Raw genomic sequence first — 27,059 nt, 5'->3', positions numbered from 1 at the left:
GAGTGAGCCTCCATCTCAAAAAAAAAAAAAAAAGTTTCCCAAATGCCAGCCATTTGAGTGCCACCTTGATTTTTATTTTTACCATATCTACCTATAATCTACATAATTACTTTCATAATGTTATTTTTAGTGGACTTGCCCTTTTATTTATGTAGATAATTCTGAAATCTTTTTTGAGATAGGATCTCACTGTCTCAGGCTGGTCTCAAATTCCTGGGCTCAAGCGATCTTCCCACCTTAACCTCTTGAGTAGCTGAGATTACAGGCAAACGCCACTGCCTCCGGCCTAGATAATTCTTTTAGAAAGAAATCTCATATCACTGATAAATGGAAAACTTGCGATTACTCTGTAATTGGAAGACAACTTTGCAAACAAATGCCATGGAAATAAAAATAGTGCTATCAAATAATTGCCAGATATGGTTATCTGAAGACCTTGGTCCTATTCCTATTGTTACAAAGGGGCATTACCCAGGATTTGAGAAGTTTTGTAGATGGAATACCACCAACTTTCTCTTTGATGTAATGAGCAGCATTGGAAGATAAACGAAAAACTAGGACCTTCTTAATTATAAGGGGTCAGGGAAAACTTCCTCTTCACCCTCTGAAGGTTCATTGAAAATCAACTGATGAAAGGCAGATGAGGCTGGGCACGGTGGCTCACACCTGTAATCCCAGCACTTTGGGAGGCTGAGGCAGGCGGATCATGAGGTCAGGAGATCGAGACCATCCTGGCTAACACGGTAAAACCCCGTCTCTACTAAAAATACAAAAAATTAGCTGGGTATGGTGGCGGGCGCCTGTAGTCCCAGCTACTCGGGAGGCTGAGGCAGGAGAATGGCATGAACCCAGGAGGTGAATCTTGCAGTGAGCTGAGATCGTGCCACTGCACTCGAGCCTGGGCAACAGAGTAAGCCTCCATCTCAAAAAAATTAAAAGGCAGATGAATAGGAGAAAAGCTGTATACATTTATTAATGTGCACAGGAGAGAATCACAGAGCAATGACCCTGCCATGCAGTGAGGTACAGGTGGTTATATACACTTCTTAGGGCAAAGGGAGATGGAGACGAGTGGATGATTTTAGGGGATAGTGGTAGTAAATGCATTCAAGGGGCTTGCAGAACATACAATGGCCTGGGACAAAATCTACTGGACCTGCAGATCAGACGATGGGCTTGTGACAAAATTCTGTCCAGGGATGTTGATACACTTTATAGGCTTCAGTCTTTCTTCCTGTGATAGGAGTTCAGTTCATTAAAGCTCAGGGAGGGGACCAGAGGTCATTGTATCTTCTTTGGCAGGTCTGGACTTTGGGTAGCTAAAGGAACTTCACTGAACGGCTTCATCCTGTGCTTTGGGAGGCACAGAGAAATGAGAGACAGGAAGTGGGAGGGAGGAAGTCAGAGGGCCCTCACAGCTGCTGCTTCTGTTCACCATGTCAGAGTGCCACATTTTGGGGTATCAGTTTTGTTTTGTGTTTTTTTTTTTGAGATAGAGTTTCACTCTTGTTACCCAGGCTGGAGTGCAATGGCTCAGAGCAACCTCTGCCTCCTGGGTTCAAGCGATTCTCCTGCCACAGCCTCCCAAGTAGCTGGGCTTACAGGCATGTGCCACCACGCCCGGCTAATTTTGTATTTTTAGTAGAGATGGAGTTTTTTTTCCATGTCGGTCAGGCTGGTCTCCAACTCCCGATCTCAGGTGATCTGGCCGCCTTGGCCTCCCAAACTGCTGGGATTACAGGCATGAGCAACCACGCCTGGCCTGGTTTCTTTTTTTTGAGATGTAGTCTCGCTCTGTCTCCCAGGCTGGAGTGCAGTGATGCGATCTCAGCTCACTAGGTTCAAGCGATTCTCCCACCTCAGCCTCCCGAGTAGCTGGGATTACAGGCGCCTGCCACAACACCCGGCTAATTTTTGTATTTTTAGTAGAGCCAGGGTTTCACCATGTTGGCCAGGCTGGTCTCAAACTCTTGACCTCAAGTCATCTGCCCGCCTCAGCCTCCCAAAATGCTAGGATTACAGGTGTGAGCCACCGCACCTGGCCTCACCCGGGTAATTTTAAATTTTTTTTAGAGATGGGATCTCTTTATGTTGCCCAGGCTGGTCTTGAACCCCAGCCTTAAGTGATCCTCCCACCTCAGCCTCGGCTTTCTTTGGAATTGTTCTAAGGGTAGCTGCAACCAGGCCCAGAGTACAAACCAACTCATCCAACCTTTACCCTTCAAGTCTTCAAAACTGCGTGCTGTAATATCCAGCAACTGAATATGGCCAGAAAGCAATCCCCTGTTTGTTTATCCTGTGCAAAACGCTCTAATTGCTGGGAACTGAAAGACTACTAGCCTGAAAATAGAATGTTAATGACTGGAGGAGACACCACAGCAGAATAAACAACCCAGCAGACTGGAGGCCCCTTTCAGGCTGGGGAAAACAGTGATTTCCTCAGTGTTTGATTGAGTGCCCTTTGAGTCCTTTGGAGAGAGCAGCAGGGGCAGGTCCATAGTCTTTTAAGGATCAGGAAACCTACAGACTTCTGTTTTTTTGTTTGTTTGTTTGTTTGTTTGTTTGTTTGTTTGTTTTGAGACAGAGTCTTGCTCTGTTGCCCAAGCTGGAGTGCAGTGGGGCGATTTCGTAGAGATGGGGGTTTCACCATGTTGGCCAGGCTGGTCTCGAACTCTTGACCTCAGGTGATCCACCTGCCTCGGCCTCCCAAAGTGCTGCCATTATGGGCATGAACCACTGCGCCCAGTCACCTACTACTGGCTTCTTACATTGCATGGTAAGTATTTACAGAGCAACCACAGTGTGTGAGATGCTGTTGCTGGGGTAGAAATAATGGCTGGGCTGAAAGGAACCCTCCCTAGGTGACTTTCTCCTTCACCCGGAGGTTAAAAGTCCAGGATGTTTTCACAGCATGCTCTTATTCTGCTGTGTAACTAGTTCCTTATCCATTCCCCGAAGTTATCTGCACATTAAAACATTTATTTTTAATTTTTTAATTTTTAATTTTTTTGTAGAGATGAAGTCTCTACAAGCAATCATCCTGTCTCAGTCTTCCAAGGTACTTGGATTAAAGACGTGAGCCACCGTGCCGGGCATATCTGCACATTTTTTTTTGTTGTTGTTGAGGTAAGACAGCATTCGTACACCCTTGTATCGTAATACCTTGTCAGATACATGGCAGATGCTCCATAAATCTTTCTTAGAGGCCAGGTGCGGTGGCTCACGCCTGTAATCTCAGTACTTCAGGAAGCTGAGATGGGTGGATCACTTGACGCTAAGAGTTCAAGACCAGCCTGGCCAACATGGTGAAACCCTACTAAGAATACAAAAAGGCCAAGCACGGTGGCTCACGCCAGCACTTTAGGAGGCTGAGGTGGGTGGATCATGAGGTCAGGAGTTCGAGACCAGCCTGGCCAACATCGTGAAACCCCATCTCTACTAAAAATACAAAAATTGGCTGGGCATGGTGGCATGTGCCTGTAGTCTCAGCTACTCGGGAGGCTGAGGCAGGAGAATTGCTTGAACCCGGGAGGCAGAGGTTGTAGTGAGCTGAGATTGCGCCGCTGCACTCCAGCCCGGGCAACAGCGAGACTCCATCCCCCCAAAAATAAAAAATAAATAAATAAAATTAGCCAGCTGCTGTGGCACGTACCTGTCATCCCAACCACTTAGGAGGCTGAGGTAGGAGAATCGGTTGACTCCACAGGGCGGAGGTTGCAGCGAGCCAAGATTGCACTACTGCACTCCAGCCTGGGTGACAGAGTGAGACTCTGTCTCAAAAAAAAAAAAAAAAGTCTTTATTAGAGGAATGCCTGGAATTCTACCACTATTCGTTTATTCCATTTGGTTAAACATTGTGTTCTTTCAAGAGGCTTCTTAAAATACAAACCACCTCAGTGACAGAACTATATTCAGGTCCTGGGTACTTAGATGTTTAATTTTGTTAGTTTATTTAAAATAGGTGATTTATTCTCATGGTTCAAAGCTGTAAATGGATTTAGATAACCCAGCATCCTGATAATATTAGGTATCTATAAAAAAGGAGCCTGAAAGTAGAGAGAGACAAAACAGGGAAAGAGTTGGCTGGAGTACAAATGTATGTGCCTTTATTATTTTGGTGTCTTTTGTTTTTTCTCCTACTCTCTGTCTCTGTCTATGTTATAGCATGTGGTTAAATAAATAAAAAACCAACAACACGTTTACTATCTTACCAAAAGTCATTGGTCTCACTACATGATTAGACATGGTAGGACACCTTTGTATTAGTCATATGTTTCTAAGTTGCAAGTAGCACAAATCCAATATTAAAAAGACACATAGGCCTGGCACGGCGGCTCATGCCTGTAGTCCCAGCTCTTTGGGAGGCCAAAACAGGAGGATAACTTGAGCCCAGAAGTTTGAGACCAGCCTGGGCAACATAGTAAGACCCGGTCTCTACCAAAAGAAAAAAAAATTTGCCAGTCACAGTGGCTCATGCCTGTAAGCCCAGCACTTTGGGAGGCAGAGGCAGATGGATCACTTGAGGTCGGGAGTTCAAGACCTGTTGGGAGCAAGCCCCCCAAAATCTGGCCATAAACTGGCCCCAAAACTGGCCATAAACAAAATCTCTGCAGCACTGTAACATGTTCATAATGGCCCTAACGCCCAAGCTGGAAGGTTGTGGGTTTATGGGAATGAGGGCAAGGAACACCTGGCCTGCCCAGGGCAGAAAACTGCTTAAAGGCATTCTTAAGCCACAGGCAATACCATGAGCGAGCTGTGTCTTAAGGGCATGTTCCTGCTGCAGTTAACTAGCCCAACCTATTCCTTTAATTCAACCCATCCCTTCATTTCCCATAAGGGATACTTTTCGTTAATTTAGTATCTATAGAAACAATGCTAATGACTGGTTTGCTGTTAATAAATATGTGGGTAAATCTCTGCTCTGGGCTCTCAGCTCTGAAGGCTGTGAGACCCCTGTTTTCCCACTTCACACCTCTATATTTCTGTGTATGTGTCTTTAATTCCTCTGGCGCTGCTGGGTTAGGGTCTCCCCGACCAAGCTGGTCTTGGCAAAGACCAGCCTGGCCAACATGGTGAAACTCCTTATCTACTAAAAATACAAAAAATTAGCCAGGCAAGGTGGTGCATGCCTGTATTCCTAGCTACTTGGGAGGCTGAGACAGGAGAATCACTTGAACCTGGGAGGTGGAGGTTGCAGTGAGCTGAGACAGAGCCATTGCACTCCAGTCTGGGTGACAGAGGGAGACTCTAGCTCAAAAACAAAAAGAAAAAAAAAATTATTTGGGCATGGTGGTGCATGCCTGTGTTCCCAGCCACTTGGGAGGCTGAGTTGGGAGAATTGCTTGAGCCTGGGAGGTAGGGGCTGCAGTGAGCTGTGATTGAGCCACTACACTCCAGCCTGTATTGGTACAGGACCAATACACCACCTCAATAAATAAATAAATAAATAAAGGCGTACATAAAAATAGCACTGACTGGCCAGGCGCAGTGGCTCACGCCTGTAATCCCAACACTTTGGGAGGCCGGGGCAGGTGGATTACGAGGTCAGGAGTTCAAGACCAGCCTGGCCAACATGGTGAAACCCCATCTCTACTAAAAATACAAAAATTAGCAGGGCATGATGGTGTGCATCTGTAATCCCAGCTACTCAGGAGGCTGAGGCAGGAGAATCGCTTGAACCTGGGAGGTGGAGGTTGCAGTGAGCCGAGATCACGCTGCTGTACTCCAGCCTGGGAGACAAAGCAAGACTCCATCTCAAAAAAATAAATAAATAAATAAAAAAGACTAGCACTGACTAACCTAACCAAAAAAATTTTTTTTTGAGATGGAGTCTCGCTCTGTCACCCAGGCTGGAGCACGGTAGCATGATTTCGGCTCACTGCAACCTCCGCCTCCTGGGTTCAAGTGATTATCATGCCTCAGCCTCCCAAGTACCTGAGATTACAGGCATGTGCCACCACGCCTGGCTAATTTTTGTATTTTTAGTAGAGACAGGGTTTTACCACATTGGCCAGACTGGTCTTGAACTCCTGACCTCAGGTTATCTGTTCACCTCGGCCTCCCAAAGTGCTGGGATTACAGGCGTGAGCCACTGTGCCTGGCTCCTAACCAAAATGTTTATGAAGCTTCAGGCAAGGCTGGATCTCGGTGCTTAGGAAATGTAAAAATGTACTATCAGCCTTAGTCTTCGTGTTCCAGGCTGGGAAACCTAGAAAAACATATGTATTTCCCAATAATTTCATGAGTAATTTCAAACCTGGGACTAATGTGAATTATTTCTGGTTGGCCAAGACTGCATCTTATGTTCATTCTTAGAGACAGAGCAAGGGGAAATCAGGATGCTGTTAGCAGAAGAAGGATGTGTTCTGGAAAGGCAAAACTACATCCTTCCATGACATCTTAACACTCATAAAACTCATCCAAGGCCTGGGTGAAAGCCTAACCATCCATTTGACTTTCAGTGTACTTTCTGAGCGCTCATAGGTCAGACCTGACTCAAAATTGCTGACACATCATTAGGAAAACTAAATTACAAATTCATAGTAGAGACAAGTATTGATTAAATAAGTTGATTAATTACCAATGAGCCCAACTTCTCTTCAAATCAGAGCGTGGAAAGGTGGGTAGGGATATCCTGGTTGGATTCACTCCCAAACCATCATTCTATGGATGCCATTTTTACTGTAGATGTGTTGGTGTTTCTCACCTCCCTACTTTGTTTTCAGTGATTGCATCCCACTTTCCCTCTAGGGATCATACCCATAGTACACAGCCTTTTTGGCAGTTTCCTTGGCCATGTGTGGACATATGACTCACCCCAAGAGAAAATATTTTTTTCTTTTTTTTTTTTTTTGAGACGGAGTTTCACTCTGATGCCCAGGCTGGAGTGCAGTGGCGCAATCTTGGCTCACTTGAACCTCCGCCACCCAGGTTAAAGCAGTTCCCCAGGAGAAGATATTCTGACACTTGTTAAAGAACAGTGCAAAAGTCTTTGTCCAAGAAACCACTGCAATGGGGTTTTGCAGTAAGAGAAGGAGATTGGGATCACTTTCAAATACAACAAGGAAAAATGGGGGTTTATAGCCAAAGGGCAGGGTTGTGGTGGGAAGGATTAGCAGATGGAAAATTACTATTAATTAGAGGATAGAGGAATTCTTGCTAAAGATGACCTAACAGGATTCTTGCTAAAGCCAAGCTAGGGTGGTCAGACATCACCTGGGGGTTGTGGGGAAGAAGACTTTGATTAAGTATTTGAGGATTGTCAGCTATGGCATGTGGGGATTCTGGCTAAATCAACATGACAGAAAATTTGCTAAAACTGGGAGATGCAAAGACAAACAAGGAAGTCCAAAGGTCAAGGCCAAGTTAGGAAGAGGGTTCAGAGGAGCCTGACTAACGTTTGGTCATGGAGAGAATCTTTGTCAACAGCTCAGGGCAATACATTCTGAGGACAGTAATATAAAGTTTGAAATAAAAATAGGGCTGTAGAGCTGCTCTGATTTCTACTGTTTCGAGCCCAACTTCACAGCCTTTTTTTTTTTTTTTTTTTTTTGAGACAGGATCTTGCGCTGTTACCTAGGCTGGAGTGCAGTGGTGTGATCACAGCTCACTGCAACCTCAACCTCCAAGGCTCAAGCGATCCTCCTACCTCAGCCTCTACCTCCCGCCCCTGTGCTGGGTAGCTGGGACTACAGGTATGTGCCACCATGCCCGGCTAATTTTTTTAATTTTTAGTAGAGACAATGTCTCACTATGTTGCCAAGACTGGGCTTGAACTCTGGGCTCAAGTGATCCTCCCGCCTTGACCTCCCAGGGTGCTGGAATTACAGGCATGAGCCACTGTGCCTAGCCACAGCCATTTTTTTTTTGATTCTTCAAGTTACCTGATATCCTTGCCATTCATCCCTTTTCTTCACATGTTTGCTAGTACAAATTTCTGTTACTTGCACTCCAAGAACCTAACTAATGTGATGCTGGCTTGCAATGTGATCTGAGCATGTTTTGTTAACTCTGTGTGTTGGTGTGTTGCTTTCTTCCTCTATAAAATGAAACTATTAATTTCTACTTGAAGGGTTGGTATAAGGATTCAAAACAAAATGGCTTAGTGCAATGACAGTATGTTTTCTATTAATGAAAAATGTTTAAATTGGGGATCTGAGGGTGGGCTTCAGGTGTCAGTGAATCCACCAGAATTTATAGGCTGAATTATATTTATACGTGGGCACGTGCACGTATATGCATATGCAATTATTTAATTTTTTTTTTTGAGAAGAAGCGCCATTAGAGTGTCCAAATGGTCCTTCATCCCACATTAGCTTAATCCTCCTAGCTCTGGGTGATTTGTCACCCAGACTCTTGTTTTTTTTTTTTGAGACGGAGTTTTGCTCTTGTTGCCCAAACTGGAGTGCAGTGGCGCGATCTTGGCTCACTGCAACCTCTGCCTCCCTAGTTCAGGCAATTCTCCTGCCTCAGCCTCCCGAGTAGCTGGGATTACAGGGGTGCACCACCATGCCTAGCTTATTTTTTGTATTTGTAGTAGAAATGGGGTTTTAGCACGTTTGCCAGGTTGATGTCGAACTCCTGACCTCACATGATCCACCCACCTCGGCCTCCCAAAGTGCTGGGATTACAGGCGTGAGCCACCGTGCCCGGCCGAGACTCTGTCTTAAAATAAATAAATAAATAAATAAATAGGAGAGCTGACTGTTATCTCTGAAAGGCTTTCAAACTCCTGACCTCAAGTGATCCACCCGTGTTGGCCTCCCAAAGTGCTGGAATTACAAGCATGAGCCACCATACCTGGCCTTCTTTCTTTCTTTTTTAAAAATATTGCTACGAGTTCTCGCTGTGTGGCCCAGGCTGGTCTCAAACTCCCGGCCTCAAGCGATCCTCCCCCTCAGTCTCCCAAAGTGCTGGGATTATAGGCATGAGCTACTGTGCCTAGACAGAAATGCCTTCATTTCTGACCTATAGTCCTGGGTATTGTATATCCCAGAAAAGGAAATTGGCATGCCTGAGAGAGCAAATGCCTGGGCTCCTGACCCCTACTCTGGTGTTCTTGCATCTATAGCACACAGAACTCTTCCACTTGGCCCTAAAGGCTTTCTTCCTTTTTTTTTTTTTTTTTTTTTTTTGAGACAGGGTCTCACTCTGTCACCCAGGTTGGAGTGCAGTGGTGCGATCTCTGCCCACTGTAACCTCTGCCTCCTGGATTCAAGGGATTCTCATGCCTCAGCCTCCCAAGTAGCTGGGACTACAGGTCGTGCGCCACCACACCCGGCTCTTTTTTTTTTTTTTTTTTTAGACGGAGTCTTGCTCTGTTGCCCAGGCTGCAGTGCAGTGGCATGATCTCCGCTCAGTGAAACCTCTGCGTCCTGGGTTCAAGCAATTCTCATGCCTCAGACTCTTGAGCAGCTGGAATTACAGGCACGCGCCATGACACCCAGCTAATTTTTGTATTTTTAGTAGAGACGAGGTTTCACCATGTTGCCCAGGCTGGTCTCGAACTCCTGGCTTCAAGCGATCCACTCGCCTTGGCCTCCCAAAGTGCTGGGATTACAGGCATGAGCCACTGCGCCCAGCCTATGTTTTGTATTTGTCATAGAGACAGAGTTTACCATATTGGCCAGGCTGGTCTGGGACTCCTGACCTCAAATGATCCATCCTCCTTAGCTTCCCAAAGTGCTAGGATTACAGACATCAGCCACTGTGCCCAGCCTTCTTTTTTTTTTTTCTGAGACAGGGTCTTGTTGTCCAGGCTGGAGTGCAGTGGCACAATCACAGCCCACTGCAGCCCTGAACTCCTGGGCACAAGCCATCTTCCCACCTCAGCCTCCCAAGTAGCTGGGACCACAGACATGTGCCACTGAGACTGGATAATTTTTTTTATTTTTGTAGACATGGGGTCTTCGGCCTGTTGCCCAGGCTGAAGCTTCCACTCTTGTTGACAGTCTGGTTTCTCCAAAGTTGTTGCCAGGCATGATGAGATGGATGATCAGCAGGTGCCTACAGATAAATCACTGGGAAGGCAGATGGAGAGAAATGGCTGATAGACAGTTGGTGCATTCTTCCAACCCCCTCCCAGCAAACAGCATCCTAGTTTTGGGGGACTTAACTGATTTCTCTACCCCAGACTATGTAATTACCAGTGCTACAGAAATGAGTGCTTTTATTTTCCACTGATCATGGTGGTAAGGATGATACAGAGCCTAGTTTGGTGTCTGGTAGATGTGAAGGCGGCACACTCATGCTCTGTGTGTATGATTGAAAGTGAAAATGTCTCTGAAGGGAGGACAGTTTGACAATATGAATCAGAATTTTAAGGATGAATACCTATTTTATTTTACTTTCAAATATTCAATTAATTTCAGAAAGATTTCTTTTACTTTCAAAATTTCAAGTAATTCTCATTTGGGGGAAAATTTTTTAAAGAAAACTGTGTTGACACAAAGAATTGACATGTCAAATTAGATTTGTGAATCATGCATTAATCTAACACTAAACCTAACCAATGATTAAAAATTACAAGCAAGGCTGGGCATTGTGGTTTATTCCTGTAACCCCAGCAGTTTGAGAGGCTGAGGTAGGAGAATCACGAGATCAGGAGTTCAAGACCACCCTGGGCAGCAGAGTGAGACTCCATCTCTACAAATAATTTAAAAATTAGCTACGTGTGGCAGTATGCACCTGTAGTCTCAGCTACTTGGGAGGCTAAGGCAGGAAGGTCGCTTGTGCCCAGGAGTTCAAGGCTGCTGTGAACCATGATCACACCACAAAAATTAGCTGGGTGTGGTGGTGCACACCTGTAATCCCAGCTAGTTAGTAGGCTAAGGCACAAGAATTGCTTGAACCCGGGAGAGGGAGGTTGCAGTGAGCTGAGATTGCGCCACTGCACTTCAGCCTGGGTGATGAAATGAGACACTGTCTCAAACAAAAAAAAAAGAGTTTTTTTTATCCATTCACACATACTCTGAGCTCTTCAAACCATAGAGGTCAGGCTGCGTTAGGTTTTTGTCAACCTAAAATGATCAAAGGCTCAGGATCTAGTTGAAAGAGTTTATTCAAGTGCAAAGTGTGAGGGCACCATCGGGGACACAGACACCAAAGAACAGGGCTCCGTGTTCCAGGTGAAAAGTGAAAGATCTCTTACCCAGGCAAACACGAAAGTGCTGAACAGTTTAATGCAGAAAGATAAGGTAGGGGTCTCTATCAGCTACACAGGGCCCATGCTCAAAAAGGCCCCTCACTTGTTTTAGTGTTCTGAGTTCACGATCTTGAGATTCTTTTTCTTTCTTTATTAAATAGAAACGAGATGTTGCTGTGGCTGTGTTGCTCAGCCTGGTCTTGGATTCCTGGGCTCAAGCGATCCTCCTGTCTCCACCTTCCAAAGTGCTGGGATTACAGGCATGGGCCACTGCACCCGGACCATCTTGAAATTCTTTTTTGTTTGTTTGTTTGTTTTGAGACAGGGTCTTGCTGTCACACAGGCTGGAGTGCAGTGGCGCAACCTTGGCTCACTGCAACCTCCACCTCCTGGGTTCAAGCAATTCCTGTGCCTCAGCATCGTGAGTAGATGGAATTGCAGGTACGCGTCACCACGCCTGCCTAAATTTTGTATTTTTGGTAGAGATGGGGTTTCACCATGTTGGCCAGGCTGGTCTTGAACTCCTGAGCCCAAGTGACCCGCTCGCTTCAGCCTCCCAAAGTGCTGGGATTACAGGTGTGAGCCACTGCACCTGGCCCATGTTGAAATTCTTAATAATTTTTGAACAAGAGGCCTCTTATTGTCCAGGCTGGAGTGCAATGGTGCAATCTTGGCTCACTGCAACCTCCGCCTCCTGGGTTCAAGTGATTCTCCTGCCTCAGTCTCCCAAGTAGTTGGAATTAGAGGCACCTGCCACCATGCCCGGCTAATTTTTGTATTTTTAGTAGAGATGGGGTTTGCCATGTTGGCCCAGCTGGTCTCCAACTCCTGACTTCAAGTGATCTGCCCACCTCAGCTTCCCAAAGTGCTGGGATTATAGGCATGAGCCACCGCGCCCGGACCCCTGCTTCATTTCCTTCATGCCATTTATCACTGTCTGAGACTCCTATTAGCTGCTATATTTATTTCCTGAAGCTGCCGTAACACGGTACCAGGCACTGGGAGGTTTAAACAACAGAAATTTATTCCGTCACAGTTCTGGAGGCCAGAAGTCTGAGATTGAAGTTAGGAATGACTGCGCTCTCCCGTGAGGCTCTGGGGGAGAATGTCTCCTTGCCTCTCCCAGCTTCTGGTGGCCCCAGCACTCCTCGGGGTTCCTCCATTTGTAGATGGGTCAGTCCCATCTGGGCCTCCGCCTGCACATGGGCTTCTCCTCCCATGTCTGTCTGTGTCCAAATTACCCTCACATATGTATATGTTTTTTTTTCATATTTATTTATTTATTTTTTGAGACCGGGTCTTGTTCTTTTGCCCAGGCTGGAGTGCAGGGGTGCTATCATGGCTCACTGCAGCCTCAACCTCACAGGCTCAAGCTATGCTCCCACCTCAGCCTCCCAAGTAGCTGGGACCACAGGTACATGCCACCACACCCAGCTAATTTTTTAATTTTTTGCAGAGACAGGGTTTTACCATGTTGCCCAGGCTGGTCTCGAACTCTTGGGCTCAAGTGGTCCTCCCACCTCAGCCTCCCAAAGTGCCGAGATTACAGGCGTGAGCCACCGCGCCCGGCCTCCTCCTTTTATAAAGGGATCCATCGGCCACTGAATTTAAGGCCCACCGAATCCTGTATAACCTCATCTTACCTTGATTATATCTATAAAGATTTTATTTTCCAATAAGGTCACTGGGGGTTAGGACTTGAGCATATCTTTTTGGGGGACACAATTCTACCCATTCCAAATGTTAATTCGTTTATTTATCTTTTAAAAATCTTTTTTCCTGCCCCACTAGGATATAAGCTCCATGGAGGCCAACTTGGTCCTTTTTCCCTGGTCTAACTCCAGTGTCAAGGGCAGTGTTTGAGACAAAAAAGTTGTTCAAAACCAGTTCATTGTGCCAGGCACAGTGGTTCACGCCTGTAATCCCAAAACTTTGGGAGGCTGAGGCGGGTGGATCACGAGGTCAGGAGCTTGAGACCAGCCTGACCAACATGGTGAAACCCCATCTCTGCTAAAAATACAAAAATTAGCCCGGCGTGGTGGTGCACGCCTGTAGTCCCAGCTACTCAGGAGGCTGAGGCAGGAGAATTGCTTGAACACAGGAGGCAGAGGCTGCAGTAAGCTGAGATTGCGCCACTGCACTCTAGCCTGGGCGACGGAGCGAGACTCCATGTCAGAAAAGAAAAAAACAAAAAAAGAATTTTAAACTCTGACTCAAATATCGAGATGAACGTTCTGGCATCGACACATGTCCAGCACTACTCTCACCTCCACAGTTTGGGACGAGTGCCCTAGAAAACAGCAGTGACCTTGTAAAAACCCTGGAAGAAAAGCTTCACCTAGGGAGTGTCACAAATTTTCAGCCAGAACAAAAAATAGCTTGTAGCAGTCAATGCATTATTATTAGCCTTTCATGAGCAAGCATTGGTCACAGAGATTTTGTGTTTGAAAATGGCAAAGTGTGCCTGTATCCAAAAGAAATGAAACCTGCAGAGAGGTTTTATGTCTGCACTTGATCAGTATTAATATGGAAAAATAATAAACTTCTTTTTACATGTCACATTCTGGTTGACTGGAAGGATCCCAGAAACGTTGCTATTAACACAATTCTTACAAGTGTTGGCCTCTCCACTGAGCCCCACCCATAGTGAAGTGCCATTATCTGCTCTTTTCTTCTCCTGAGATTCTTCACATTACGGCTCAAAGCGCTGATCTGCCAATCTCATCAACAGGCCAGATGCAGTTCAGAACAGAGGAAGTAGCTATTTAATTGGTCACAGTTCTCAACTAGCAGCACTCAAGTTTAATAACATTTATACTATCTCCAGTTCTTTTTTTAAAATTAAAATGAATTTTTTTTTTGAGACAGAGTCTTGCTGTGTTGTTCAGTCTGGAATGCAGTGGCACGATCTCAGCTCACTACAGCATCTGTCTCCTGGGCTCAAGCCGTCCTCCCATCTCAGCCTCCCAAATAGTTGGGACTACAAGCATGCACCACCATACCAAGGTAATTTTTGTATTTTTGGTAGAGACGGGGTTTCGGCATGTTGCCCATGCTGGTCTTGAACTCCTGAGATCAAGCAGTCCTCCTGCTTTGGCCTCCCGAAGTGCTGGGATTACAAGCATGAGCCATGGCCTCCGGCCTCCAGTTCTTGTGAGGACATTGGAATATAACTGTTTTTTTGTTTGTTTTTCCTTCTGGGGCTTGGGGGATTTCTCTGGTGAAACCACCTTGAAATACAGAAGGCAGCAGAACCTGGAGATTTTGAAAACAGACGTGGTTCAGAACCCTCTTCATGTCCTTTACTAGGTGTGTGACCTTGGGCAAGACACTGAACCACTATGAACCTCAGTCTCCTCATTTGTAAAATGAGAACTAATATTTGCTTGTCAGTTTAAGCTAGGGATTAAATGAGATATTATAAGTGACGTTCCTAGTCCAGTGTTTGTAAAGGGATCAAGCCATTTTTTATTTTTGATTTAGGGGTGGGCCTGGAGGAAGTGAGGGTGAGGATATTACTGCTTTGAATGTTGTTTGGAATTGATTCATTAGAATTATGCAAGTTGAGCTGGCATTGCAGTTTACTCTTTGTTTTAAACCTCTTCAGCAAATACAAGGAGCATGAAAAAAGGCAGTTAGAGGTATATTTGGAATAATACGGAATTGCAAAATGGTAGCTATTTCTTGCCTTTTGTGTCGTTTAGTGTCCCAGGGTCTGGGACTTAAGTGCCTCAGGAAAGACTCTAATGTGTCTTGGGTGTAGACACTTTCTCCCTCCATACCTCCTATACTTCTACCAGATAATTCACTTTATTTTTTTACTTTTTATTTATTTATTTTTGAGACTGAGTCTCACTCTGTCACCCAGGCTGGAGTGCAGTGGTGCGATCTCGGCTCACTGCAACTTCCACCTTTTTGGTTCAAGCAATTTTCCTACCTCAGCCTCTCAAGTAGCCAGGACTACAGGTGCATGCCACCATGCCTGGCTAATTTTTGTATTAACTACAGGCATGAGCCACCGTGACTGGCCTCGTGATAATTAACTTTAGTATTAAAGTTATAAATGGATAACCAAAGTGCATATTAAAACTTCTTAAAAGTAGCATTGGTGATTACTGCAAATTATTAACGCTGTGGAGTGTAGTGTTAATGTGATACCCTACCTTGTTTTAGCCTGATTGACTCTCACTTAGCTGAGAGAGCCAGACAGACTCCGTTTTGGTTTCTTCACTTGCAGCCCCTTATCCTCCTCCCTTAAGGACATAACTGGTGCAAGCTGACTCCAAGCACATCCAGGAATGCACTTACTGATAAGATACTGAGGCAAGCTGTACCAGCAGCTCCTGGGAACTCGCTCGGTTGATGGTACCCAAAGCCCCTGCATTTATCTCTTTGTGATAGTTTAAGCCCTTGCACCTGGAACTGTTTATTTTTCTGTAACTGTTTCTGTAACCATTTATCTTTTAACTTTTTGCCTGTTCTGCTTCTGTAAAATTGCTTCAGCTAGGCTCCCCCTCCCCTTTTTAAACCAAGATATAAAAGGAAATCTAGCCCCTTCTTCGAGGCCGACAGAGTTTTAGAGCTCTAGCCGTCTCTCGGTCGCCGGCAGTAAAGGACTCCTGAATTAGTCTCAGAGTGTGGCGTTTCTCTATAACTCACTCGGTTACAATATTAAGACTATGATCCAATGCCAGCTCCCACCCTTACTGGCTGTGTGTCTAGGGTCCAGTTACTCTACCTCTCTGAGCTGCAATGTGCTCATCTGTAAGACAGGAATCATAATAAGATCCACCCCCTAATTAGATGAGTTTGCATGTGAGAAGTACCTAGAAGAGTATCTGACATGGAATGGGCACGTTGCAAATGTAAGCCCTCATTTTGGCTAAGGCTTTTCCCATTGCTATCGAAAAGTCTTTTGTGCCTCTTGAGTATGTTTTTCCATGATCACTTATTTTGCTTACTGTTCATCTGGATGGAAATTTTAGATGCAAACAAGGGGGGCAGTAGTCTAAACACATCCCTCAAAAATCAGAAACTGGAACTGAGTTTGCAATAGGCAATTTTCTTGACTTTTGCTATAAGCACCATTAGATAGAATCGTTACGGAATACAATCATGACTTGAGAGAAATTTAATCTTTTAGGGTGTGGGAGCTACAACCTTTGCAGTGACAGACATTTCTTTGGATGTGAGGAGTGAGATTGATACCACTGTCAGGCCCCTGAGCCCAAGCTAAGCCATCGTATCCCCTGTGACCTGCACGTATATATTCACATGGCCTGAAGCAACTGAAGATCCACAAAAGAAGTGAAAATAGCCTTAACTGATGACATTCCACCATTGTGATTTGTTCCTGTCCCACCCTAACTGATACACATATTCTCCCCCGCCCTTAAGAAGGTACTTTGTAATATTCTCCCTGCCCTTAAGAATATACTTTGTACGCCTATCCTAAACCTAAAGAACTACTTATAATCCCACCAGCCTTTGCTGACTCCTTTTTGGACTCAGCCCACCCGCACCCAGGTGAAATAAACAGCCTTGTTGCTCACACAAAGCCTGTTTGATGGACTCTCTTCACACGGACGCGTGTGACAATCACCTCTATGGGGGATGTTTGCTTCACCGCTTTACTGCACACAAAATGGCACCAGAGATTGCTATATTTCTTTTTAAAAAATAGAATCTACTTGGTCAAGAATGCTTTTGCTTTTTCATCTCTTAGGGCTCATTTTGGAGCTGAATTAAATGTTTTAAATTAGGTCAGGCATGGTGGCTCACGCCTGCAATCCTAGCACTTTAGGAGGCTGAGGAGGGCAGATCACTTGAGGTCAGGAGTTCGAGACCAGCCTGGCCAACATGGTGAAACCCTGTCTCTACTAAAAATACAAAAATTAGCCGGGCGTGTTGGCATACGCCTGTAATCCCAGCTACCGGGAAGGCTGAGGCAAGAGAATTGCTTGAACCTGGGAGGCAGGGGTTGCAGTGGGCCAAGATCAAGCCACTGCACTCCACCCTGGGCAACAGAGCAAGACTCTGATTTAAAAAAAAAAAAAGTTTTAAATTAAGGAAGCCCCCGTGAAACTCAGATCCCAGAAATGTGTCCTGTCATCGTCCTTGCCTTCTCAGTCACTCACTTTTGCTTTACCATTCTGGGAAAGGGCTACATTTTCCAAAGTATATTTGTATATTTTTAAAATTTTTTTATTTTTTATTTTTGTCTCTTTACTTTTTTTCTAAAGCACATCTGTAGGGCTCTAGTCCTAGGGATCTGTGTAGTGCAGTGGTCCATAGAGCTTGGAAAACACTGGGTGAAACTCAGCTAAGCTGACTTCTGTAATTAACAAGTTCACTCATGTAAATATTCAGTTAATTTATTCATTTATTGTAGGGTCCAGTCCTATGGGGCTTATTGGGTGTTCTCCCCATGTGTGGAGATGAGAGATGATAAGAAATAAAGATACCAGACAAAGAGGTAAAGAGAGAAACAGCTGGGCCCCGGGGACCACTACCACCAAGACGCGGAGACCGGTAGTGGCTCCAAATGGCTGGGCGGGCTGATATTTATTCTATACAAGACAAGGGGCAGGGTAAGGAGGGTGAGTTGTCCAAGTGATTGATAAGGTCAAGCAAGTCACATGATCATGGGACAGGGGGCCCTTCCCTTTTAGGTAGCTGAAGCAGAGAGAGAAGGCAGCATACATCTACGTTTTCTTCTATGCACTTATCAGAAAGATCAAAGACTTTAAGACTTTCACTGTTTCTTCTACCGCTATCTTCTAAGAACTTCAAAGAGGAACCAGGAGTACAGGAGGAACATGAAAGTGGACAGGGAGCATGACCACTGAAGCACAGCACCACAGGGAGGGGTTTAGGCCTCCAGATGACTGCGGGCAGGCCTGGATAATAGCCAGCCTCCCACAAGAAGGTGGTGGAGCAGAGTGTTCCCTGACTCCTCCAAGTAAAGCAAGACTCCCTTTCACGGTCTGCTAAGTCACGGGTGCCTTCCCAGGCACTGGCATTACCGCTTGACCAAGGAGCCCTCAAGCGGCCGTTATGCAGGCGTGACAGAGGGCTCACCTCTTGCCTTCTTGGTCACTTCTCACAATGTCTCTTCAGCACCTGACCCTATACCCGCCGGTTATTCCTTTGTTATATCAGTAATTAAACAGTAATATTAAAGGCTAATGATTAATAATGCTTATACTAATGATTGATAATGTCCATGATCATGTCTATATCTAATTTGTATTATAACTATTCTTATTGTAACTATTTTCTTTATTACACTGAAACAGTTTGTGCCTTCAGTCTCTTGCCTTGGCACCTGGGTAATCCTCTGCCCACAATTTATCACGTTCTTATTGAGTGTTCCTCAGCATTATGCTAGGAAGGGGGATACCGTAGTGAGTTAGACTTCACTCCTCATTTCCCAGAGCTTCAAATCTAGTAATGATGACTGCAGGCCTTCTTGGAGTCTTAATTAACTGAATATACCTAATTTGCTCAAAAAGGAATTGGGTGTCCTGCATTTTCTGGCCTGAAAACCTTTTTAAATAAAACTACTTTTTGAGTTCAGTATTCCTTGGAACACATCTTTGGGGAATTCTTGAGTTAGGCTGTAGTTGCTAACACTGAGGTTACCATAACCATTTACTATCCCTTGTGTCCTCAGAGGCCTGGTGTTCAGTGAGTGTTTACCTTGTGGCCTTCGCATTTGTCATTGTATTTATTATTTATTTTTATATTTTGAGATGGAATCTTGCTCTGTCACCCAGGCTGGACTGTAGTAGCACGATTTCGGCTCACTGCAACATCTATCTCCTGGGTTCAAGCAATTCTTGTGCCTCAGCCTCCTGAGTAGCTAGGATTACAGTGACCCGCCACCATGCCCAGCTAATTTTTAAATGTTTAGTAGAGACAGGGTTTCAACATGTTGGCCAGGCTGGTCTCAAACTCCTGACCTCAGGTCATCCGCCCACCTTGGCCTCTCAAAGTGCTGGGATTACAGGCGTGAGCCACCGGGCCCGGCAGTCCTCCTGCCTCAGCCTCCCAAAGGGCTGGGATTACAAGCGTGCATCACTGTGCCGGGCTGGATCACTGTGTTTCATTCTTACACTGACGCTGATGTCAATACTTTTTAAAAATCCCTTCTTGATACATGAGAAAATGGAGGCATAGAGGAGTGACGTAGTCTGCCCAAGATCACCTACTTGGGAAGTGGCAGAGCCCAGATTTGGATCCTGCTAGAGCCTGCAGAACCCCTTTAACCCAGTGGTTTGCCACTGAGGGTGATTTTGCTCCCACAGGACAGTTGGCAATGTCAGGAGACATTTTTGCTTGTCACTAGTTGAGATGGAGGTGCATTGGCATCTTGTGAGTAGAAACCAGGGACGCTGCTAAACACCCTAACATGCACAGATCAACCTCCCACAACACAGAATTACCAGCCCCAAATGTCAACAGTTCCAAGGTTGAGAAACCCTGCTTCAGCTAATTATTACACGGGTTTTAGTTCTATGAGTACCCCGCAATTCATTAGGGAGACAGGAAAAAGGCATACATGAATTCTAGTACAAGCAAGAGGCATGCTACAGAAAGGGTATAAATCATCCTTATGGCCCTCATTAGACCTTTTAATTTCCTTATAAGCCCTTTGTTGCCACGGCCACATCCTTGCTAACCGTGCTCAGGGCTGTTTTCAGCAGAGGAAAGTTACCGAGCCCGTCCCCGCCCCCCGCCCCGCTTGGCCTCTGGCGCCTCCTGGTGGCCTCAGGAGAAACTCCATCTTCCTTAGATACCCCACAAAGTCCTTCCCCTTCACCTGCCCCAACTCCAACCTCAGCCGCATCTCCCTGGGGCCCCTCGGCATCCTGATATAGTCACTGCCTCCCGCTGGTGGTCACCTACTGGCCGCAGCCCGGGACCTCTCACAGGAGCTGCCCTCTCTGCCTGTGACTTTCTCCATTCTTTTTTTTTTTTCTCCAGGTTTTACACTGGGTACACTTTTTTTTTTAAACTCTCCACTATGTTAATGAGGACCATTCTTCTTTTGCTTTGCAAACCCTGCTCACCCCTTCAGACGATGCTTAAAGACCCTCTCCTCCTGGACATCTTTCTGATTCTCCCAGAAAAAGTGAATGGCAGGGTCTTTTGTGCTTTCAGGCCTGGGATTTATGGTTAGGTTATAACTCACTAATTTATGTCTCTTTGTTCGTCCATCTGTGTGTCTGTCCCTCCACCTGTAGCTCCTAAGCCTGACTACAAAATGTCCTGGAGGGATTGCTAAAAACAAAGAAAGAAACAAGCAAGCAAACGATCTCCACCACTACAGGCATTTGCGTATATTTTTACATTCCCAGGGGGTTCTGAAGTACCCTAACATCTGAAAACAACTCTGTATTGTTGCTCTTCCTTGTTCAGATCTGGCTGAAATGTCACCTCCTAAAAGAAGCGTTCCCTGACCATTCGTAGTATTAATGACAAGGTTGGAAGAGGTGGCTCGAGGATTTATCATTGGAGGCTTTGAATGCCAGGTTAGGCAAGGCAACGGGACATGGCTCTATGGGCTTCCTAGGGTTTTTACCAGAGGGAGGGAGGTGATTCCTGGTGAGTGTTGGCAGCATTAGTCCAGCAGGTTGGTGCAAGATGGGTGCAGGAGAGGTGACGGCTAGATGTGGGGAGTTCCTACTAAGAGTTCTTGTAGCAACTTGGGAATGAGGAAACCGGGGCTTGGGCTGGCTTGAAGGCTGTGAGCATGGAGCTTCGGGGAGAGGAGAGAAGGGGACAATGTCAACACGTCTTGGACAGGTCCAGGCACTGATTAGCTATGGGGATGGCTGTGATGAATGAGTCAGACATGGCGCTCAGAGTTCTAGCCTTGGCACCAGAAGGCTGGTGCTACTGCCAGAGGTAGAGAAGGCAGGGGAGAGCTCCTCTCCTGAGAGTAGATGATGGATCAACACTGGGACCCACTGAGTTTGAGATCCTAAGAGGATCATCTAAGAGTGGACTGAGAGGAAGGTCAAAAGAGGGGAAACTAGAGAGGAATCCCTGGAAACACACGATGCGTCATTTCCTGAGTTCAAGAAATAGTTCTTCCGGCATCTCCTATGTGCAGGCCCCCATGCCAAGTGTGTGGGTGAAGTGATGGATTAAACAGGTGTGATTCTTGCCCTCATGGAACTTCCCCTGTAGTGAGGGAGAGAGGGGAAAGAAATGTACCAAATATTTTCCAAAATTAATAATGGCTGGGCGCAGTGGCTCACACCTGTAATCCCAGCACTTTGGAAGGCCGAGGTGGGAGGATTACTTGAGGCCAGGAGTTTGAGACCAGCCTGGGCAACGTAGACCTCGCTAACGATAAAAAATATTGGCCGGGCGTGGTGGCTCACGCCTGTAATCCCAGCACTTTGGGAGGCTGAGGCAGGCGGATTGCCTGAGCTCAGGAGTTCAAGACCAAGCTGGGCAACACGGTGAAACCCCACCTCTACTAAAATATAAAAAATTAGCCGGGCTTGGCGGCGTGCGCCTGTAATCCCAGCTACTTGGGAGGCTGAGGCAGGAGAATTGCTTGAACCCGGGAGGCGGAGGTTGCAGTGAGCTGAGATTGCATCGCTGTACTCTAGCCTGGGTGACAGAGCGAGACTCCGTCTCAAAAAAAAAAAAAAAAAAAAAGCCAGGCATGGTAGTCTGTGTCTGCAGGCTAAGGTGGGAGGATTGCTTGAATCCAGGAGGCAGAGGTTGCAGTGAGCCGAGATTGTGCCACTGCACTCCAGCCTGGGTAAGCGAGACTCTGTCAAAAATAAATAAATAAAATAAAATGTTAGCCAGGTGTGGTGTCATGCACCTGTAGTCATGAGTCTCCCGAGGTGGGAAAATCCCTTGAGCCCAGGGGTTCGAGGCTGCAGTGAGCCATGATTGTGCCACTGCACTGGAGCCTGGGTGACAAAGCGAGATCCTATTTCTTTTTTGAGACAGAGTCTCAGTCTGTCACCTAGGCTGCAGTGCAGTGGCACGATCTTGGCTCACTGCAACCTCTGCCTCCTGGGTTTGAGAGATTCTCCTGCCCTAGCCTTCCAAGTAGCTGGGATCACAGGCACCTGCCATCATGCCTGGCTAATTTTTGTATTTTTAGTAGAGATGGGATTTCACCATGTTGGCCAGTCTGGTCTCAAACTCCTGACTTCAAGTGATCCTCCCACTTTGACCTCCCAAAGTGCTGGGATTACAGGAGTGAGCTGGGATTACAGGAGTGAGCCACCACACCTGGCAAGACCCTGTCTTAAAACAATAATTATAATAATAATAATTGCTCTGAAAGAAACCAAGATAAAGAAAAAACATGTATCTTAAGTTCCGTTCCCTAGAGGCAGTCTGAGATGGCAACTGTTGTGCCAGTGATTTATTGAGGGGCTGCTCTCAGTGAAAGGGAAGTCAGAGAAGCCAGGTAGATAATCCTTTAGAGAAGGTTTCAGGTATGAGCCCTAAGCAGCTGATACCTACAGCAGTTGGGGGTGGGTCCACTGGCCTGGTGACAAGGATCTGAGTGGGACATTGACAGTATCTCCTCCCTTGTGGTAAGGGAAGGCCTGAGGAGGTGGCATTGAAGCTGAGACCTGAAGGATGGGAAGGAGAGAAAACCTGAGGCACGTGGTTGATGGACAGAAGGCAGCGCTCTGCATTCCAAGTGGAGGGGGTGGCACCGCACTAGTCCTGATGTGGAAACAAGCTTGATGTATTTGATATTAAATTTTAAATGAAATTATTTAATTTAGGTATTAGACATTAAATTTTAAAGGAAATTATTTAATTTAGGTATTAGACATTAAATTTTAAAGGAAATTATTTAATTTAGGTATTAGACATTAAATTTTAAAGGAAATTATTTAATTTAGTACATTAAATAATTTACTCTTTATATTTTAATTATTTAAAATGAAATTTAATATTAAAGAAAGCCAGGGTGGCTGGGATTTCTGAACCAAGGGAAGCGTAACCCAACATGAGATCAGAGCATCGCCAGGGATTTGTAAACATCGTGCAGAGCCTGGATTTTATGCTAAGGGCAACGAGAAACCTTTGAAGAGGTTTTAGGCGAGCAGCTGCCGAGATCTAATTTATGTTTCAAGATCATTCTGGCTGCTGTGCAGAAAATAGAGTAGGGTGAGGCAGTCATGCAAACCACAGTGCTAAACACTTCACAGGCATTCACGCAAATCCCACAGTGATCCTCGTTTTCCAAGGGGTAACTGAGACCCAGCGAGGGTAAGCTATCTGCCCAAAGACACACAGCTAACAAGGCAGCAGAACCAGGATTTAAAAAAAAAAAAAAAATTCATTTTTAGAGACAGGATCTCACTCTGTCACCCAGGCTGAAGTGCAGTGGTGGGACCATAGCTCACTGCAGCCTTGAATTCCTGGGCTCAAACCATCCTTCCACCTCAGCCTCCTGAGAAGCCAGGACTACAGGCGAGGCCACCATGCCGTGCTAATTTCATTTACATTTTTTCATAGACACAGGGGTCTCGCTATGTTCCCAGGCTCGTATCAAACTCCTGGGCTCAAGTGATCCTCCTGCCTCAGCCTCCCAAGTAGTTAGGACCACAGCTGTCACCATGCCCGGCTAATTTCATTTAAATTTTTTGTAGAGATGGGGTCTCCCAGCGATAGTTAGGGTTAGGGTTAGGTTAGGGTCAGGGTTAGGGTCTCGCAGCAAGACCCATCTCAACGAAAAATTTAAATGAAATTAGCAGGGCCAATTGGCCTCCTGGATTGCTTAAGCCCAGGATTTTTTGTATTTAAATGAAATTTAATTTAATGAAATTTAAAGGCAAAAAATTTAAAGGTTGGTGTCGAACTCCTGGGCTCAAGCAATCCTGCCTCAACTTCCTAAAGTGCTGAGATTATAGGCTGAGCCACTGCACCTGGCCAGGAGCTGGGAACGGATTGCAGGCCACCGAAGCTGCAGTCTGAGCCCCCACTGTAGGAGCTCACCGCTTCCTTCAGGGTCCGCCTGCTCCCCTTCAAGGCCAGCAACGTTCTGCACAGGGCAAGAGCTCCATAAATGCTCACTGGGCGGAAGGGTGTGGGAGTGAGAGAATCTGAACAGGAAGGGCACACAATGGAGCAGGGAAGGCACCGAGGGGAGCAGGCAGGGTCCGAGGAGGAGGGAGTTAGCGGAGGGAGTGCTGGTGGGGTGGTGGTCATCAAAATCAGACGTTCCCAAGCGACACACCCGGACCAGACCGTAGAGAAGATGCTGGACTTGGTGCGTGGGAATCATCCGCGACCCCGGCTAGGGCAGCTTCGGGCAGCGTAGGGAGGAAGCCAGATTGCAACGGATTAAGGAGTGAGGGGGTGGCGAGATTTGCTGTCCTGATTCAGCCGCCGCGGCGGCAGCCCGGGCTGGCTCTCCTCCCACAGGTGCGGGCTCCACATGCGACGGGAACACGTGTGCCCACTCGTGCCACAGGCATGCAGGTGGGTGGAGGGGGCGGCTGGGGAGGACTGAGGCCCGGGGAGTGCGGACAGCACAAGACCCCATGCGTGGGCTCCGCCTGGGGGGAGTGAAACAGAGCGGAAGGGGTTTGCTTGGGTGCTGGGATGCTTCTCTTTGGAGGTGGCAGAGAGAAGGAGGGAGTGAAATGAGAGAGAAAATGGTGAGCTGGGCAAAGAGGCCAGCCCCGTGTGGTTTTTGGAAAGGACATAGTAGGCCTGGCATGGTGGTGCACGCCTGTGATCCCAGTGCTTTGGGAGGCGCACGTGGGAGGATCGCTTGAGCTCTGGAGTTCGAGGCCAGCCTGGGCAACATTGTGAGACCTTGTCTCTACTAAAAATTAAAAAAAAAGAAAAAAAAAGAAAAGCTTGCAGTAGAAGTAGTAATGAACAACAGCTGCCATTTATTGAGGGCCTGCTCTGTGCCCAGCGCTGTGCAAAGTAGGCTTAATCGTCCTGAGACTCTCACTCTGATGAAGAACATGTTAGTGGTATCATCGTCATGTTGTGGATGAGGACACCGAGCCTCAGGTTAAGTGACTTGCCCAAGGAGTGCTAGAATGGAACTTGGGCTGGTCAGACCCAAAGCTCCTGCCCCTAACCCCTTTTTGGTGCTTCTGTCTACACCTTCCTGGGAGGGGGTGACACGTGGGGTTTTGAGTTAGTCAGACCTGTGTACCAGCCACTGCCCTTCGACTTTGGGTCATTTCCACCCCAGAGGGTTCAGTTTCCTTTTTTGCAAAGCAGGGATACGGAGAAACTTTGGGAAGGCTGAGGTGAGAAGCATCTAGATAAGGGCAATTCATTCGTTCATCCGTTCATTTGTTCGTTCAGCCACAGGTGTATTGAGCACCTGCTGTGTGCCTGATGCTATGCTATGGGAATCGATAGTCAGGAGCTGGATGGAGTCTGTGATTTCATGGAGCTTAAATCCAGGGGAGAGATATGGATAATAAATGAGTAAATAAATTTACTAGGTAATTCTGGATCATAATAGATGTTACAAAGGAGAAAATGTAGTGTAATGAGAGAGAGCAAGCATGATGGCTGGGGGCCTTTGCAAACTTATCCGTGCAGCAAGTGGCAGTAGCCAGTATGATGCTCCAATTTCTGCTCCAAACAGAAGGTTCCAGAAACCTTAGCCAAAAGATGCCTGGAATCACTGGGGAACCCAGTCAAAAGGTGGATACCTGTGGATTTGGAATAAGACTCCCTGCCTTTCTGTTGGTTATGTTATCCTTGGCGTGAAGAAACAGAGGCTCAGAGAGGTTAAGCAACCTGCCTGAAGTCACAGAGCTAATAAATGATGGGACCAGGATTTGAACCTGAACAATTGGATTCAGGAACCTGTACACTTCATCAGTAGGCTGCTGGAGAGTGCAGACACTTTTTGTTAAAATGCAAACACCAACCCTGGGAAGAGTAACACACAGGCTCTTTGTTGCTTTTACATGGAATTTCCGTGTATGAGGGCCCTTAGAGATCATTTAGAGGAGTGAAGATCCAGAGAGGTGATGTCCCTGCCCAAGGGCACACAGCCAGGCAGCCACCGAGCTGGGTTAGGAGCCTGAGGACAGCTGTCTCTAGAGGGTATGGCACTGTCTGTCTCCAGCCCGAAGCTCGTTTCAGGTGGTGCTTGTCAGCTGATCACCCTGGCTCCATCAGCCATGCTGGCACTGCACAGCAGCCGGTCTTTATGGGCACGGACATTTTAATGTCCTTTATTCAGGCAAAACTCATTCCAGAATTTGAGTAACTTTGCATCTGGGGACATGTTTCACCGAGCCCCGAGTGGCTGAGTTGGCTCATGCTGGGTGACAATGACTCACTTTTATTGCCCGTTGCTTTTGAGCCTGTGCCCGCCACAGATAACCTTGCAGGAGGCTGCAGCTGCCCTGGAGGTAGCAGCTCTCCAATGCTCCCCCTCGCCTAGTTTGCAGCGAAGGTGCTGTGCAGGCTTCCCCTCCTGCCTTTCTCAGCTTCTCCCTACCCACCTCTCTCTTCTGGTTTCTGCAATCTATCCCCTTGGGGAAGGAAACCTGCCACCATTTGGGCCCAGGATGAGTAATTGGTACTTAGAAGGAAAATAAAGATGCCAAACAGGTCTACACATTTGTCTGAGTGGCTCTGGTGTTCTTTCAGACCCTGATTCCACATGGCCCGGAGCGCCCTGACTTGCTTTCTCAAGCCCCATTTTCCACATTCCTTCCTGGGTTGCAGACGGCTGGGACCGAGAGAGACAAAGCGGACCCCTTAGCATTGAGACACGAGATGATGAAGCTAAGCCGACAGAAGAAAAGCTGACCCCACAGAAGGTGATGATGTAGCCCAGATATTTGAAGGCAGCTTTGATTTCAGCTGTCCTCTGGGCATCTCATGTGTCACAGCCTCATTTGTTGGGATCCTGGTTCAGACA

General features: G+C 46.5%; 1 long non-coding RNA gene across 1 annotated transcript in view; it reads left to right on the top strand.

The window, feature by feature from the left end:
* Positions 1 to 23,991: 23,991 nt before the first annotated feature.
* LOC117976189 (uncharacterized) overlaps positions 23,992 to 27,059 on the top strand; it is a 36,785-nt gene continuing 33,717 nt past the window's right edge. Inside the window, exons 1-2 of the long non-coding RNA XR_004666766.3 lie at positions 23,992 to 24,628; positions 26,786 to 26,958. This is a non-coding gene — a long non-coding RNA (uncharacterized LOC117976189). The remainder of the gene's footprint in view (positions 24,629 to 26,785; positions 26,959 to 27,059) is intronic.

This window comes from Pan paniscus, chromosome 18 (assembly GCF_029289425.2).
Source record: "Pan paniscus chromosome 18, NHGRI_mPanPan1-v2.0_pri, whole genome shotgun sequence".
Lineage (NCBI taxonomy): Eukaryota > Metazoa > Chordata > Mammalia > Primates > Hominidae > Pan > Pan paniscus.
Note: the sequence above shows the minus strand (reverse complement) of the source record. Positions and strands in the feature narration are given on the sequence as shown.